This window comes from Maylandia zebra, linkage group LG5, assembly GCF_041146795.1.
Source record: "Maylandia zebra isolate NMK-2024a linkage group LG5, Mzebra_GT3a, whole genome shotgun sequence".
Lineage (NCBI taxonomy): Eukaryota > Metazoa > Chordata > Actinopteri > Cichliformes > Cichlidae > Maylandia > Maylandia zebra.
In genome coordinates, this window is record NC_135171.1 from 33131808 (window position 1) to 33150927 (window position 19120).

General features: G+C 36.0%; 1 long non-coding RNA gene across 1 annotated transcript; it reads left to right on the forward strand.

Moving 5' to 3' along the window:
* Positions 1–86: 86 nt before the first annotated feature.
* LOC143418660 (uncharacterized) lies at positions 87–17394 on the forward strand. Its single transcript, XR_013098685.1, has 5 exons — positions 87–502; positions 6208–6536; positions 12764–12821; positions 14643–14721; positions 16048–17394. It is a non-coding gene; the product is annotated as an uncharacterized LOC143418660 (long non-coding RNA).
* The last annotated feature ends 1726 nt before the right edge of the window (positions 17395–19120 follow it).

The following is a 19120-nucleotide window of genomic DNA, read 5'->3' on the forward strand; positions in this document are numbered from 1 at the left end:
TACGAACTCAAATCTGAACCAAGTTTGGGCGAAACCAAACAACCGACAGACAGAGGGGAGTACTGAGCAACATAGAAACACGGCTCTGTCTTTCAGGAAAATATTAGTCCAGTAAGTGCTATATACTCTAGAAACAGCAATGTAAATAATCAAGGTTAAAACATTCAAATTTGTAGTTTCGTCATTGTAAACGCTCATCAACACGTTTGTTCATCCCCGTCAAATCTACTTCAATTTACCCGGCTGTCAGTCATCGACAGAAGGACGGTCCACAGTACCTTACCTAGCGATAATTAAGTTTTTGTGGGGCATTTATAAAAGATGGAGCAACTTATTTTCACTGCCTCGCTGCTCGAAGTGGAAATAGTCGTTTTTGCTTTATCAGTCCAGGCTTGAATATGTATTTGGGGTACACTTCGAGGCTCTTATAGGGAAGTAAGAACAGCTTCACCGCAGCTTTCTGGCGCTGGAACAGGTGACCAACAGGAGAGAAAAATGTGAAGTAAGTTTAACATTTTCATGTCCTCTTTATTAATATATTTTCTTTCCAAGACGTTTGATTGCGTTCAAATGTATACTTTTCCACAACCTTGTACTTCAGGCGGTTTCAGCGAAAAGTGATTCATAATGTTAAGTCACCGTGTAAGCATTAGTAATATTTTAATTACAAGCAAATGCTCGCATTGAGTGCAATTATAGTTCGTTTTTTGTGTTTCCAGATTTAAGAAAAAGTGTTATTTATATTAATCAATGTAACGATGTAATACAAGTATATTATAATCCAAATTATGAGTAGTACCATTTGAGTAACAGTGTTTTAAAAACTTTATATTACTTCCCCTCCCTTTGTTAAGGAAAATATATGTGTGTGTGTGTGTTAATCACTTTCATACTTTATGTAAAATTAATAATTTGATTTGAACATGTCATATGAACATACAGTAGTCTTTTAAAAACTTGCCAAAGAGTCAAATATGTATAATAAAATGTGACTCCAATCATTTAAAAATCAGATGATGTAAATCACCATAAAAAGTCAGCTGATGTGATGCTGGCTCAGTGTTTCAGTACTTCAAAAATATGACACAATTAATCTTCCACAATTATTAACTTTGAGCTGTGTTTGCACTAAATTGATTTAAGTTGGCACAACAGAATCTGGCAGCCCTGTTCCTGGCAATCATTGCCATCTATCAATAAAAATGCTATACATAAAATAAATACACGTATCAAAAATCATACTGCCTTCAACTTTCATGAATTTTCTGCTGTTTTAATGGGATTACGCTTTGCCAAGCAGGTCCGAGTTGCCAGTCATAGTTGGCACCAAGTCAAAATTTATTGAGCATCTTGTGAGATATAGTTACAGTTTTTTAATTTCTTGAGAGTAGTATAAAACTTATTTCCTGTTCTAGGAGTTGGTAGTAAAAATTCCAGTGTCTTTGTAGGTACTGTGTAAAAACTAAAACACAGACTGGTTTTATATGACACAATGACAGGCATGGGGACTGACAGCGATACATTAAAACAGCTGCAGAAACGACAGAAAAGTAAAAAAAATGATCGCTTTGCTTTAAAAGCAACATAACGATATACACTGAAATGCATTCAGAGAGAGAGAAAGCCAGGCAAAAAATGTATAATTTTAATTTGCTCTTTGTATAAAGAAAGTACCAAACATTGTAGGACAAACAAAAGCGGTCTTGCAGATGTCCTCATGACATTTCCAGTCGAAAGTAAACATGCATGAGGAGGATATGTCCTAGATACTAAGTATGAAGTTACTAAAGCTGGCTGAGGAACAAGAATTTATAATAAATTGTTTGTCATCAAACATACCTTTTTTTTATTACATTCCACAATCCTGCAGCTATGCAGCAGGACTCTCATGGGTTAAATGAGCCAGGCTGATTTATTTGCCTCCACTGAGCTCAACTATATTGATTCCAGGTCACTTGACTGGCTGACTTCAGATCATGTTCAGGTGACTACAAAACAGATGGAACACAACGGCAAGGCACCGAGAAAGCAGCTTTTCCTTATAATGAATTCCATACAAGCTCAATATTGACTTAAGCCAGGAAAGAAGTGAAAGATGTTGAAGGAATGATATTAATACTTCTCTAATATTACACAGAGATCTCTCTTCCACGCTATGTTATGATGACTACAATGTCTGTAATATATTGTAATGCAGAGCAGAGAGGTTTAACATTAGCCAGAAATACTCTTATGGTTGTTTACATCTTTGTTATCCACAAAAACGCAACATACAAGTGCTACAGCTAAAACAACACTGACCACAGCAGATGATATTAAATAAAAGCTACAGTATAACTCATATGCAACAAATTATGTACAACTATTCTCTTAACAATGCATAAAAGGTGCACTGAGAAATTAATTTGAAGTTCCTTCAGCTTGCTAAGGTGCAGCCACTGAATACATATTATGTGCGGGCAATTTGTGTGTTTTTAACAATTAAATATTCATCAGAATGATATTTTGGCATTGCTTAACATTATATGTATGAATTATAAACATATTTTTTATTTATTAATATATTTCCTATAGAATTCACTGATTTAATTTAACACTAATATTTTACTTTATTCTATTCTATGTGATTGTGCTTTTTTTGGCATTTGTTACATATTTAATATCACCAAATAACTATTCCTTTCTTCATTTAATATTAAATATTTTATCAATGCGGTTATAGAAATAGAAAGTGTAGGATTAAATAATATTTAATATAGAGTGTAAAAAACTGTAATTTAAATATAGATTTCTGAGCATCCTTTGTATGACATTAACAGTTGCATTTATATTTATAGTAAATAATTAACAGAACTTTAAGTAAAAAAGTTTAACTTTTTTATTTTATTTTAATTTTCTAATTTTACTTAAAACTAGGAGAACATTTCACTTTTATTTGTAAATTTCATATATTTTTTCTTTTTTGGCAATTTCTTATATTCATCAAAATGTACGGTGCTTTTTATGTGCTATTTTTTTAAAATTAAATATACATACTGATTATGAACAATATATTCATATTTATTAATTCAATATAATTTTGTATATTGATGAGAATGTAAATAATATTCATATGAGGGATCTCAGATTTAGAGACACAATATGCAGGCATTCATATTTTGTGTATACATTTATAAGGAAGGGATTAAAGGAATTAAAATGTTTTAAAGGTCATAATATAGAAAAAATAATTTTATACAGAATAACAGAACAAAAGAATATATTATATTTTTGGCCAGCAGTAGTGGATGTCTTTTCCAATGATATGAAACGTCATTGCATCGACACTGCCACCTAGAGTTTAAAAGCTCACACCATTGACAAATGCCTTGTTATTGAATACACCGCAAATGTATACCAAAAAAGTGTCTAAGGTAGTAATGTGAGTTGAGTCTAGTTCAACCTTTTTTTTCGCACTTGCCTGAAAGTGCAGCTTCTATTGTAATTACAGTTATAAAATTTTGCTATTGTGATAATTAGACTCATAAATTAAAAAAAAAAAAAGTTTCATGGTCTTAAAACAAGATTTTTTGAAATCAGAAATTCAAACCTCACTTGCATGATTATTTACACTAAATATCCAAACAACCTCTGGAATAAAAAGAAAGATTTGTTTGTTATTTGTGTTTTAAGTTCAATTAGTTCAGTTTTAAATCACGTTTTCAGTCAAATTTCAATTATTGTCATTGACTTTGTTTTGTTGACATATGATAATAATAATCAAATTTTACTGTATATTTTTACCAAAGAAAATTTTTTAGCTTAAATTTCATTTGACCTCAGCCTATCACAGAACCCGTTAATGTTTAAAGACATGCTATTTTTCATTGGTGAAAATGAAATAAACTTCATGGGGGTGAGAATGAGTTTCTGCAATTCATAAGCTGATTTTATCCTTTGGAATATTTAATTCAATTCAATTCTTTATTTATTTGTCACATGTAGTTATAACTAGTACAACACACAGTGAAATGTTTTTTCCGGCTAAAAAGTACTCCCCCCCCGACTGTGCTTCTTACTAGGCTTATAATAAAAAATATCTATATAAAAGTATAAAAATGTATAATATCGTGCAAAATATTACGCTGTAATAGTTAAGAGCTATAGTGTACGTATTTACATACTTGCGCTTAGGTTCATTCAAAACAGCCACACTGCACTGGAATCGATTTCACCTGGAGCCTTAAAGGGCTTACAGGGAAGTACTGCACCCAGTCAGCGTTAGCAGCTGGATAAGGACCGAGGAAATAAAATGCTCTCCATAAAAGTTGGTGTGTGATCCCTGACCCTGTGCCGAGAAAAAGCTGCGAACTCCTCTAATCTCGGGAGACCTTTTGCATGTGGATTAACCTTAGTTAAGACAAGGCCAGGCGGTGGAGAGTTGGCTGGAATGAACTCTGACAAGCAGGGAAACCAAAATTAATGTGGATCGTTCAGGATTTTAAATGTTATTTTTTAAATTGTCAGAGCAGTGAAGACAATTTTTGTTGTTTTGTTAAAAAAAGAAAAGAAGAAATAACACAGTCACAGAGGATCTAAATATACCGTAGTTGTTTTGAAAAGAAAGTATTTGTTTAGTGGAGTCGAAAAAAAGATAGTCTTATTGCTTATCTTTCCTCCCCCCCACTGCACTCCTACCACCCGCCACCACCTTCCCAGCGCATTGGTTTACCCCTGCCAAAAATTTAATTCAATCCAGCTAAGTTGCTCCAGCTTTAATTAAATAGACCAAAAGCCTTGGCAGGGTTTAATTTACTTTCTCGTTAAGTGAACTTTACAGAAACTGTATAACTTTCACTAGTATACTGCCGGGACCTGATAGAAGGTTTTCTTTATTATTATTAAACTTTTTAAAATCAAATCACACCATTTCCAACAACTGAGTTGAGTTTTGAGGTGAAGTGAAGGCTGAAGTCTGGTTTATGTTGGTCCACTGGCTTATAGTCAGATGGAAATGTGCTTGAATGGTGTACGCCTGTCAGAGGGCAGACAACACTTTTTATCATCATAATAAATCTTAGATCTATTGCTGTAAAGCAGAGACCCAGTAAAAAGTGATTCAGCTGACAGTCATGATGAAATGAATGCCTTGATAAAATGGCAGTCATCAATCATGACTTTGGTTTTGGATGCTAACGTCCCCTCTAAGCTCTCTGCTAATTGATATGAACCGTTCACATAAATCAGCGGCTGTGTACTGATACTGCATGCTGTTGACACTGTGGTTTGCATTTCGGAACTAAAGATTTTATTTTTCCCATAACACATACTAAGTTGGAGTCCATGTGTGTTGTAGTTATTCTCCTGTAATGTGGATAGTTTTGTTGGATTGGAAACAAACTAGAACGTTTTCCTAAATTTAAGGATGCATACTTTCACTTATATCTTCACTTCTACTAACTTGACATTGTTTTGTGGACTGTCTAAAAATAGCCGAGGTCTGACTGCAGATGAGTCCAGACTTCAAACACTATTCGAAGTGACCATTAGCAGCATATAGAGCTGAATACACATGCAGATCTGCACCATTAAATGAACTGCTTTCTTTCTTAAGGAAAAACTAAAATTGTTCTTAGGAATATATTTAAATAAAGTCTCAATTAAAAAATAAACAATAAAGGTAACTTCTTTAGTGTACAGCGGTCGTATCACTGTTGCCTAGTTAGAGTGACTTCTATATAACACCTTTAAATTTTCATAGCGTAAAGAAGGAAAAAGTCAAGAAGCAAAAATGTTCCTTCTTTTTTCGCTCACTTCTCTTGGTGTACAGACAGTCAATTTGTTTGTCTTCAAGATAGCTTTAAATAAATACAAGATTACATGTATATATAAATATATACTAGTATTAAACTTGATGCTTTGGGGTTTGGGACTATTTGTAAAATATCTGAAAAAAGTGGTACTGGGTACATTTTAGTAGTTGTTGTCTCAATCACTAAATAATATGTTTTATTTATCTCATACGAGTGGCATGATGTAACAGAGAGAATATGTTATGGGAATTATCACACAACACGTAAAAAATATGTATCCGTAATAAATGACATTTACACAACTACATTATTTATATAGCATGTTTTATTGACTTTGGATGTTGCAAGCTGAGCAAGCTTAAATAAAAACCAGACAACTGTATGTCTTATCTTTTTCTCTTTTCTCTCCATCTAGACTGTCAGCCATCACAGAACAACAGATGGAGGTGCACGACAGGATATTGCTTCTAAGAGGATTCCTGTTTCTTTCCCTGTCACTCTGGACATTTTTGTGGGGACAGACTCTTTCATCGTGACCCAGCTCAAATGGCTTACTGGAACTGGTGTAGAGTTGATGGTTAAGCCCTCTAAAAGCCACCACTACCCGTGTTGACCTGCTTGGCAAACAGAATTTCCCGATCATATCTGCTGTGAATAACATTTAAATAAGTAACCGGGTGGGATTAGAAAGTACTGGTGTTCTCCTAAGTCTCTGAACTCTGACGTTACCCGAATAACTCTAAGGTATGTTCCAGCTCTTTGCATGTTAATGGCCCGGTATCAAATTTTCTCGTCTCTTTAGGACTACCATAACATCCTTACAAGAAGCAGTGGTTCCCTCACATCAGCTTGTAGTTAGAATATCAAATGCAGGAATATTTGCTCCTGCATGTGAACAAATATGCAGGCAGACATTATGATATTCACATTTCTACAAAGAATCATTTCTAGAAAGAAGTTTAAAAGATAAATATTTGGTCATTGACTCTTATTAGCATTACAACACAATTAGCATTTTTTTACTGTTATGGATGCACCACCATTATCATTAATAGTAACTTTTTTAATTAGGAAAATAAAATATTAGTTGTTTACCGTCTCAATAGCATGACAGCAACCGAGTGATGTAAATCAGAAAAAAAACTGAAAAATCATCAAAAATAATTTATGACAAATTTGAGGTAATATGTGCTGTTTCGAGCTCTACTAATGACATAATGTACGATTTCTAAGACAGTGAGACGCTGTAACATATTTACTATATATGGATTAATTTTATCATTTTGGAATGTAAAGTATTTTATTACTTCAGTCATACAGATATTCCGAAAGTTTGTATTTAAAAAAAGGCAACTGAGGGCAGACGCTTGATTTCTTCTTGTGTTCTGGCCGCATTTTTATTGCAGAAGCCCTCTCTCATGGCACACAGAGCATGCTGACGTGCTGAGCCTGTAATCTGTTTTATCTCCATGCACCGAAAAACGAGCTGTTTTTTTCACTTGCACAGAAAGCTATATAGTTACATACAGGTGAAGCTAGAACTTTATTAATCATAGTGACTGAATAGTGAGTTTTAACTTTTTTTTTTTTTTTTTAATTCAAAGTGGTGTTTACATGCTGCATGATTATGGTAACCTGGTATGTAAATCGGCATAAATAGAGGAGATGTATATACTTACACATCATCTTGTGTCTTTATGAGGAAATATCCAGCATTTTGTATGATTATCGGGATCGTCCCGAGTTATTAGGGTCACATTAAAAGTTTTACCAACTGACCAGAGTAATGTAGCAGTTCAGTTTATCACAGTAGTAACATAAATGTCTTTATTAGCTTTTGTAATACTATTTTTGACTAAATTTAAGTTAAAAGCATTATATCTTATACCTTATATCTGTACTTTTTTAGGCCATGTCGCATTAGTGATTTCACACAACTGACTGACCTCCTAAGGCGAATGTAGGTTTTCACACTTGCACAGTTCAATGAATATCTAATAAAAGTTCTACAGTCATGTAATGACTTCATGGGGATCTAGATATAGATGCTTTTCCTGTCAGAAAACATAAAAATGGTTAATTTAACTTGGTTGCTGCTCTGAGGGATATTACCTCTTTACTGTATTTCCTTTGTATTTAACCTAGACCCTAAGAGGAAGGAGGGAAACTCAGAATCTCCTGGGGGACCCAATTATATTTTCTCCTGTGTTCTCTGCAATATAATGACTTTGCAGCAAGATCATTTTTCCTGCTTCTGTTTTATTTTCTTCTGATTTTATCTCAGTAGACATAAGAAATTAAGCTTATTTCACTCAAGGATCATTTCTCTGGTCCCCTTATCCTGTTTCATTTTATAGTTTTTACCTAACGACCACTATAACAGGCTATGAGGGACTGTCCTGCTGCCTGTGGTAGCAGGTCAGTGCTCGAGGTAAATTATTCTATTTCGCAAACTGTTATTCAATTCATGCTATAAACAATGATCGCTGTCTTTTAAGGTTGGCCCGGAGCAACTCCAAATTCAGTGGTGAACAGTTCCCCTGCAGATCATCATGCTGAATTCAGCCATAACTTTTCATGCAGTCAGTCATAAAGTTTCAGCTTGAACAGACGTGGTAGGTTTCCAAACCCAATAGCTTGTGGCTAGATTTTTCTTTGCAGTCTAGCACAAATCGCTGACCACAGACCAGACCAGAATTTGTCTGGAGGCTTTAAGGATCCTCAGATGTTCAACAGAGTTAACTTGCCAAATATATAGGAATTATATTTAATGCTTATGAAGTCTATAAAAAGCAACATACAATTTAAAATGTATGTGATTACAACAAATTGGACATGTACTTGATTTAACAAGCCAATACACAAACATGTCCTGGTTATATGAAGAATAAGTACAAACAGTGACGTATTCAAATGTGGGTGGTGGCGCTGCACTGTGTATTAGTGTCTAGGCATACACATTTATGCGTTGTATAAGCATGTACGCAAGTGTCCCAATGCCTCTCCATGTAAACGTCTGTATTTGGAGAGGGAACAGAGAGAGCTGAAGTACAGAGCAGAGTGAGGAAATAGAGCAGAAGAATACAGGCCTGACGTAAAGAAATCCTGGATAATTCTGCCCTAAGATGTGTGAGGGCTACAAAGAGCAGAACGCAACATCCAGAGGTTGTTCCCATGGCAACCTTTGCCCAGGGAGATCACTGACCCTCCCGCCCTGCAGTGCAAGCGGGGGCACAGATTGTAGGTCACATATGGCACCAGTGATCCAATCAGGTCTAATCTGGCTTGACTTTTAGGTCATAAATTATACTGGCAAGCTGGTATATATTCAGGCTTCAGTCAGCTTAGCTGTCTAACAATGGTTGCTTTAAAAGACAAGTTGATGAACTGACCCGTTAAGTAGGCATGTAAACAAATGTACATTTCGTCCGTCATTATGGAACACATACAGATCGAGAGCATAAGCAAAGCATAAAAAGCACCATCATATTGATCTGTTGGGTTGGCTAAATGCAATACAATAAAAGAGAAATTCAGCAAAAGAATGGCTTTGCATTGTTACACATGCTGATTACGTCTATTAAACAATATACACATGTACCAAAAATGTAATATGTCCAACATTACAGAAATGATCACATGCACAGTATTTTCACATTAAAATATAAATGTGAATGTCAGTTTCTAGGTCATGTCAGTAATGTTAAATTGTCTTTTCTGCAATATTGTATTAAAAATAAGGTTTTTTAAGTATTTAAAAGATATAATGCTGGTAAAAGGTTACCTTGAAATATTTTTTTTTAATCTTTTTTCAAGCCAAAATACACACTTTTTTTTCTTTTTTCTTTTGCACAACAGCAGAGTTAACAGTTATTTGGTATTTGTGAGAGCTAGTGCCATTTCTTAGCTTAGCTTATCTACTTAGTACTTTTAATTTTTATTTTTAGGTTTATTTAAGCATTGTCTGACAGTATGTTTGTACTAAGTACCGCAGCAATTTCCTAATGTTGTAAACCTGCTCAACATTTGGCAATAAAACCCTTTCTGATTCTGATTTAAAGTAGTCAACACCAAATGTGGATAAAAAGCATTTTTTAACACTTGTGATATCTGAAAATTCAATAAGAAGCAATGTGTTTGCAAAATTCTATTTAAGTATGAATAAATTTAGGACATGTAACATTACTAGTCTGGGATGTGGAAACCCCACAAAGGGAAATGAGAAATGCCCGATTGCACAGGAATTGCGTGTTGGTATTTCACAATGTTTAAATGAATTATAATGCCCCTACCAAAGTTCTTGTATCATCTGCACACATATGTAATTCATGATGACCTCAATATCACCAGTGTGAGAAACTCTGAGGGAAGCTTTTTTTCTGGATGTGGATGTTAGATGCCGGTGGTCATGCAGCAGAAACACAGATATGATATGAATGATTCATACACCATGTTCCTGGAATATTGGGATAGGGAACCTGGCCATCATCAAATGGGCCTTGTAGTTATATGTGCCTTTGCAAATAGTTTCCAGACACAAGAAAAAACACCCACAGATACATCATTGTGAACTAAGCTTTTAAATCCTAGCTTAAGTTGGGGTTGTTTCATGGTCTGGATCATCTGAATTTTCTTTGCACTCACTTATGCATTAATAAAGCAGATGTTATGTGTGGTATCTTTGCTGCATATTTAATGGATGCTTTTTGTTGCCTCAGGTTGTATATTTTGCTTATATTTATTGTGTCTAATGTATGTCCCCCCCATGTTTATGGATATCTTTTTCTGTTTTTCAGTTTAAATCATTTTAAGATAAATGAAATGAAATGTGCAACATAAATAGCATTTCTATCTGATTACACTTTATGCATTCAGGTCAAACTCAGTCTGATAGAAAACTGCTCCTGATCTCAAACCATCTCTACTCACTCACTGCCCCGTGGTTTGTGATTTCATGAGTGAGCTGGTAATAATCACGGGTGACTGGATTTTCACCTTTTTGCTGAGATCTATACATGAAGGCACAGCTCAACTGTGAGACCTTGAGCTGCCATATGGGAATGCCTGAATTCTGAAGTCAGACAAGTCTTTACATCTGCTTCTCATTGCCTTATCTGCATCTTATATGCACCCAAGTAAAGGAAACCAGTGTATATTTAGCAGAATTGCTGTAATTATTTTTAAAAAGCCAAATATGACAAATTATTGCAGTATGAAGAGTGTTTATATGTTCTTTTTGGTGATGGATCTGTTACAGTGTTAGAAATAAATGGAAATGGAATGTAATTTTAGACAGCTCAACATATTCAAGAACAGCACCTGCAGGTGTTAATAAAATTATACCAGTTCAGCGGTCTAGAATGAAGCATGACTTATTTGTTTTTTGTTTTTTCTCTTGGCTTTTTCGCCCTAACTCTGTCTCTCTGTGCTCTATTTTTCTTTATTTCTTTTCTCGTTCTCTTCAACCAGTCGCAGCAAACAGATGCCCCTGCCTGAGGCTTCTTCCTCTTAAAACTGAGTTTTTCTTTCCCATTGTCACATGGTGCTTACTCATTGCTTGTAGGTTTTTCTTCAACAATATTACAGGGTCCTTTACCTTGGTGGATAACAGGCCTTGAGGCAACTGTTGTGATTTGGCACTATATAAATAAACCTGAATGAATTGAACTGGAGGGAGTATGTTATGAATAACAGAAAACATTCAGTAAATATTCAGAAAATTTCAGCAATGAAATTATTGTACATTCTGATTTCAGTTGAACATATTGAGAGGATTACTTGTGAATGTTACTCTTATTTTTTGGGCTCAGTCTTTCTTTTAGTGGAAACTGGTCACTGGTCTTGATGTCTGCCTGCACAATTATGACTCATGACTGCATCTAGTCAGAGTCAACTGTCTTATCTCTTTTCCCTCCTACAACGACTTCCTACATTTCTTCTGTCCTTAAGTCATTTCAATTTGGCTGATACACTAAGTTAAATATATCTTAACAAATATTACTCCTTTAGGTTGATCTGATGAATTATTTCCTTAAGAAACACAACAGATTGTCAAAATTGGCTTGGCTGATTGGCAAACAGTACAAAGATAAGAAAACCAAACTGAATGAGGAATTAATTATTAAAACCAAAACTGGGAAAACACTAGGAAACCTGAATAGGAGCATGGAGACACAGGAGTGGGTAAACAGACCCTCTGAAAAAGGACCAGGGAAAACAGAGACAATATATACACTGAGGGATGATCAGGGAAGTGGAAACACATGGGAACACATCAGGGACAAATTAGCACATAGCAAAACAGGGAAGCAAAACTGAACACAATGTACATGAGATGAGGGATTGACAAAATAAAACAGTAAGAAGCACTCACACCAAGATTCAGACAAGGACACACAAGCTTGACACCAGGACGGGGATAAACAAACATGGGAACACAAGAGAGACTGGGGAGACAAGGACAAAACATGAAGAAGAACATGGGAATAAACAGGTAAGGGGGACAGAACACTGAGACATGACTGGATGAGAGAGAGAGGGTGAGAGACACTGCAAGAGTAGATATTAAATAAGGGAAATCAATACAATACAGTGTTATCACAGTCATTTCACATTATTCACCAAAATAAATCTAAACTAAATAAAATAAAATAAAATAAAATAAAATAAATGGAAAACATAAGAGCTTAGTGAAAACTAAAGGCAACGATGTCTGTCTGCAGAGGATGAGTAGCTTTATTGTTGCATTATATTCCAAATTATATTGCTATGTTACAATGCTGATTGACAGCCTATAATTATATTGTTCATTGTGATTGTTCTGCATAAATAAAAAGAGAAAATATTGTGGCAGTGTGCTAATCCTATGACTAATGTTGTGAGAATAAGGCTGACTCATACCAAGTCTGTATGAACTGTTTCTAGCTGTACTGTTCCAAACTCTGCATCTGTGTCTTTAAAATGTCTTCAAGGGGAACTTGATGGAACATGGCTTGATGGAACTTTCTGGTACAGCGAAGTGCACACAAAGTGAGTGATCTGACCTTTTCTTGTTACTGAATCATGCAATGTTCAACCTCTCAGACTGCTTGTTTTAGGAAACCCGTCCGAACGCATGGAAGAGAAGTAAGACAGGATGGAGGAGCAAAAGGTGACAAGAGCAGAACTCTGACACTAATGCAATCTGAAGTGGCCTGTAATGCGGTGTTTATAAATTGAAAAAATTGACCTTCCTTGGAGAGGTGACACAAGCCTGCACTCCGAGATGTTTCAGGGGCTAAGTGGAAGTTTCAGAGCAAGCTGCAGTGGAGCCTGAAGGCCGAGCAAATTTTTCATGAGTAATTTAATATCTGGAACATGAGAGCGTGCTCCACTCAGAATCCTGGCCCGGATACGGACAGTGATCTGTCAAGGGGGAGGGGGAGAAAGTCAAAAGGGAAAACCAACGAGTAGCCAAGACTGTACATCAACTTTCATCCAAGGATGCTTAGGAATGATGCATTGCCACCAAACTCAAAACATGTCTTTACCAGGAAATGCTTCTGGGAGACCAGTTTTGGGGGATTATTCTTCATTTTGTTTAAACGTGAATCTCTCGGTTCTTAAAAATGATCCAAAATTGGGTTTCGGTTCATTAGCACCATGCAACACAAGTGTTAGTTCACATAATGTGTTACTCTTAAATATTATTCAAAATTTGCAAGTCAAGCCTTCTAACGTAACCACTAACTCCTACTAAATCATCAGATGTGTAAAAGGATTGAAAAACTGGGGAGTTGTGTTGTCAGCAAAATGTTGCAACACCAATAGTGAAGTCTGCTGCTAGGTCTGTAGCATGGGCCACAGCAATTATGACTTGGTACAAAGCTTCTGCTGCTGAGTAACCCAGTCTATGGTCCAGTTCTTCTTCAGTCCTTACACTGCCTCCTGCTCAACAACAGTCCTTGTTTAGCCCTATGACCTTTGGGCAGAAATAGTGGAGAAACAGAAACCAGAGTTGAACAAACCACTGCCAGTCTAGGATTTTTGTGGATGAAATTTTGAGGGTTATGTTATAATCCTGGAATTAAATCTATGAGTGGGGAAAGGCACACATAAACTTATGCAGACTGGACCACCAGCAGTCACATGCGGCTTCAGATTATCATGAACTCCTTACTCCTTCCCACTGGAAGTCTGGAAGCGAGAATGGCGTGTGGGAGAGAAGTCTTCCTCACAGACAAAAATCAGTCATGCAGTCTCTTCTTTTATCAATCCAATTGGGCTAAATTCAGGAACATCTTGTTTCAGAGTGAAGCTGAAAAATATATTCATGTATTTACTGATTTTAGTAATAAAAGCTCTTCAGTTCCCTTCACTGAGCCCATGTTAAATCCAGAATTGAATTTAAAAACCTTCCCCCTAACAAATCTGAGATGAATGGCCCCATCATCTCTTGTAGACCTTTTAATATTGTGTCAACACAACAGTGCATTTTCCTCTCAGTTGCTTATTTGGGGTTCCAAAATCTTCCACAAGTAGGCTAAGAAACAGTGCTTTCGGTTATCAGACTCCTTTCCTGTGGAACCAGCTCGAATGTTGGATTTAGGAGACAGACATCATCTCTATATTTAAGATTAAGGGTTAAAATCCTCCTTTTTGATCAATCTCATCCCTTAATTTCACATCCCTCAGATGTGAGGGATGATGGTGCTATATACTCAGACTGTTGTGTGACCTCTCATGATGCCCTCAGTATTTCCTTTCCTTTACACCCTTTGTGTTTAAATGAACTATTGTGACGGGCCATAACAATGCCATTTACTTTTGTCTTCTCTCTCTTATAGTTTTGTTTTGTTCTTGTCTCTTCAGTTTTCTCTTTCCCCTCACTTCCCAACTGGCAAGTGACTGCGCCTCCCTGAGCATAGCAGGAGGTCTCTTCCTGCTAAAGGTAAGGTCTTAATTCTCACTGTTGCCAAGTGCTTGTGCAAAGGGGATCATCTGATTTGGGGCTTTTCTCACCAGAATTGTGCATGTACTTTACATGTAAAACACTTAAAGGTGCTGCACAAATATACTGCATAAAAAGTGTGATTTTCTCAGTGAGTGCGGCTGTAAATTACAAGTCAATACCTCTTGAAAATGTTGCCTAAACTGTTTTATTTAGCTGAAACACACATAATAATAACATGCTCATGTGCCAATGTTGCCGTTTTCTGCGGTGGACGAAGGGTTAGCACCAGTAATCTGAGTAGCTTGTGGCCGTGCAGCCCCATATGCACCAAACTGCAATGCACTGTGTACTCTGGCACCTTTTTGCCAGAGTACACAGTGCACCACCATTATTTTTTTCAGCAATCTAAACTCGAGTGGCTCGTCTGTCGGATCAGACACGGGTCTGCCTTGGCGCCCCATGTGAGCCTTGGCCACCCATGACCTTGTTAGTGGTTCATCACTCTTCCTTCTTTGGACTACTTTTGATATATACTGACCACTGCCGACTAGAAATACCACTCAGTTTTAAAGATACTCTAAATCCACTCATCTAGCATCACAATTTGGCACCTTGTCAAAAAGCACTGTACTTACAGATTTTCTTCAAAATCATTTCGTGAGTATATAAAGGATAATTTGGTCTTTATTGTTGTCACATAATATTGTTTTTACTTGAGAAACGTAAAGACTTATTTTAGATGTTGTAAATTTTAGCTTTTCAGTAGAGTTTAATGATTAATTATGCAAAATAATATTCATGAGAAAAATGGTAGTGTCAGATACAGCCCTGCTGTATCTAGTGTAGTTATGTTTTTTTCAACTGCATATGGGATCATCCTACTGGCACACACACACACACACACACACACACACACACACACACACACACACACACACACACACACACAAAGTCAGATCCTTGTATTTGCATAGAACAAAAAACAATTCCCAGGACAAGGAAACTACAGATACATGACTCCTAACAGTACTAGTTATTCAGCTGTGTATAACACCACATCACAATGTCATGTGAGTGAGAAAATCTATTTGACAAAATTTGGAAAAATGCCGTTTTAAGGCTATATTCCTGCATAGTAGCATTCATATTTTATTGCATATATGTTGTATATTTTATTCAAATATTTTTATTTTGATGATGATTTATCTTAAATACAGCATACAAAAAATGATGTTACTTAAGGGAAACACAGTTCTGCAGCACTGTTGTATTTTGATGACCTTGTTGTATAAAAGGAATGTAATTCATAAAATATTTTTACAGGTCATGTTTCTACAATCCAGTCACTGCTTTGCAACAATAACTTGGAGAAAGAATTGTTTTTATCAGTGTTAACATCATCTTTGGAGGACATAACTAAGCCATGACTTCAAGCTGCTTCAATGGGTGTATTCCTGATTGTTCAAAAAATTCTTTGCATATAATTAATTCTTGACACTCACCTCAAAAGTTAACATCTCTTCATTTCACCATCCTCTAGCTATCTTTAAAGTTGGGTGATTATCAGTATACAGATTTTCCCATATTAGATTCTTTTGTGAGAAACTGTCATCTACAAAATATTTAGTATTCATGGTCATGATCATTTTATATCATTAAACATCAAACCAACCAGAGCCCTTTGGATAAAAAGCCTTTGCTTTACTACTTAAAAAAATAATATTTAAAGCTGCTCTTGATGATATTTTTCTAAATAGGTTATTTATATCTTTGAAGGTTCATCATAGATTGAATTAACTAATCATGGCAGCTCTTTCACTGAAGAACAATCATCCACACATCCATTATCTTATACTTATATAAAGTTGGCTCACAGTGACAGGATGCTATGTATTCTGGTACAATGCCTGCAGGACTGCTGGTGCCACGCCAATCTGCAGGTATAGCTCACACTCTACATCACATCACATGAATAAGATGTAAAGGCACTTGAACTCCCTTGCTTGGGGCATCAGAGAATCATGGCCTCAGACTGGGAGGTGCTGACTCTCATCCCCAGCCATTTTACACTAGGCTGCAAACCACTCCATGTGCATGCTGACGGTCATGCTACGTTGAAGCCAAAAGAACCGCATCATCTGCAAAAAGCAGGAATGTTATTCTGAGGTTTCTAAAGTGAACACCCTCCTCCTCTCCCAGCTATGACTGGAGAGCCTGCTTTTTACTAACCTAAAAATAAAACAGCAAAAGTTTTTGTGAGGTTATAGTTAAGTTGGTTAAAATACCTTCCTGTCTGTCCCTTGTCATTTGTGTCCTGCTGAATTTTTGCCAGGAACGTTTAGTTCTAATTTTGTGCTATTAATTTAGCAAACCTCTAATTTAAAAAAAAAAAAAAGATTAGGTTGCTGAAAACATTATAAAGGTATTTGCTACACAGTGTTTTTCTTTAGATCTCACTGAGGTTTAACATCAGGAGGATGAAGAATTTAGTGAATCATAATTTTTATTGTACTGTTGCTTTTATATAGATTACCACTGTAATACCACAGTTTGTGTTACATTCATAGAAATGTTGGAATTTTTTTAATTTTTTTCAACCTTTACTTATACAGGTAATCCCATTGAAACTGAACGTCTCATGTTTGTTTGTTTTTTTAATTTATGGCAATATAATTATATGTTTTTAAATGGGTAACAACAAGATAATCAATATTAAACAATTGATTAAAAAATATTCTGTCCACTAATCTTTCTTAAAAAGTGGCACTTCCCACAGTTTTTTCTATCTAAAGCATATAAAAACATTTATCAGCTTACTGATTGAAAACCTATAGCTTATGCTTGTTTATCACATCAGACTTTCTAACTTGTTCCAGCAAGTAAAGCACAGATAAAAAAAATAGCATGAGTTGTGACTGACTGAAATTATTTTAGGCATGCAGGGACCTGGTCTTGTGCATTGTTGTTATAAGCTTACTAAGAAATTCTCATTAGCAGCAGCTATGCACATGCTCAAACAAGTCAAAATTCAGTTGTTAATAAGGTCTGCGGCTGCGACACGACCTGTGTCACAGTGATTTCCAAGATTAGAGCTATTCTCTCTCCACCAAGTGGCTCTTCAGTAGGTTACTTTCCCTGATACTGTGAAGCTGCTGACATTAAAATCGATCGCTGTCAACACACTGTCAGTCCTGATACCACAAAGGACATTGACAACTGGGGCTGGTGAGAAGACCTGCAGATAAGGACAAATGTCTCTGATAGAGACCAGAAGGGAAAAGAGTATGAAAGAATTTACCACTTGACAGTCCCAGGTGCTTCTTTATATGATTTCATGGATGGACTTGAGTTAGAGTTAAAATACAATTAAAACATTCAAAATGGACATTTAAACTATACAATATATTTTATTTTAATGCAGCTAAATCCTTTTTAAGGCTGAAAAACTATGATTTTATGTTTTTTTACATTTTTTTTTATTTTTTTGTGCATGTGTTGAAAATATTTTTATTCTCATACAAACCAGTGTCTTTTAAATGTGCGGTGGGCCAAATGTTCAGCATGGTAGAAATGTAATGTAAACCTGTAAACCCACTCTGAGAGTGCGCATGCACCATCCCACCAATCTGGATCTGCTAAAGGAAAAAAATGTAATATATTCTTCCTTTATCGTGCTCCACTTTACCACTAGGTTTAATGACAACTGCCCTTTCAGTTTTTACATAGTCCTGCTGACAGACAGATAAACAGCAACAGTAAATGTATTGTATGTTTCAGACTATTAGTGGCTTTTTACTGAGAGAAAAAAAACAGCAAATATTAGATTCATGATTAATTCTTTTGATTTAACTGTGTTTGTACACACGTAAAATCCACAGAAAATATCAACTACAAAACCTGTGAGACTGAGTTTAGGCTCTGTGTCACTTGTGGTTATATGATGTGTTCACAGCCAACACTGGATGGTAAAGTGCTTGTGCTTACCCAGCTTCGAGCTTCACCATAAGCCATGGCTGGGTGGATCTAGAGTGTTACACAGGGGTCATGAAGAGTTTGGTAGTCTGAACTCGCTGATGTTAACTGAAGCATGCAAGCATCAATGCTTGCACCCCTCGAGGCACTGCTGCCCGCTAAATCTGTGTCAAACTACGTAAACCCAATGCATCTCCTCTGCAGTGCAAAATCATGAGAGACATCAGTTGTTCGCCTCTAGAGGCCGATCAATGGGCCAACCAAACTTATTAAGCTGCGTAAATGACATTCGACAGAATCTACTAAGTGTAAAACCGCAGGGGTGGAATTAGGTAAGGACAGACACAAATATACACAGTCAGTGACCTCTTTGCAATGCTTTGCTTCAGCTTTAAAGGTCCAGTGAGTGCTTTACATGTATAGC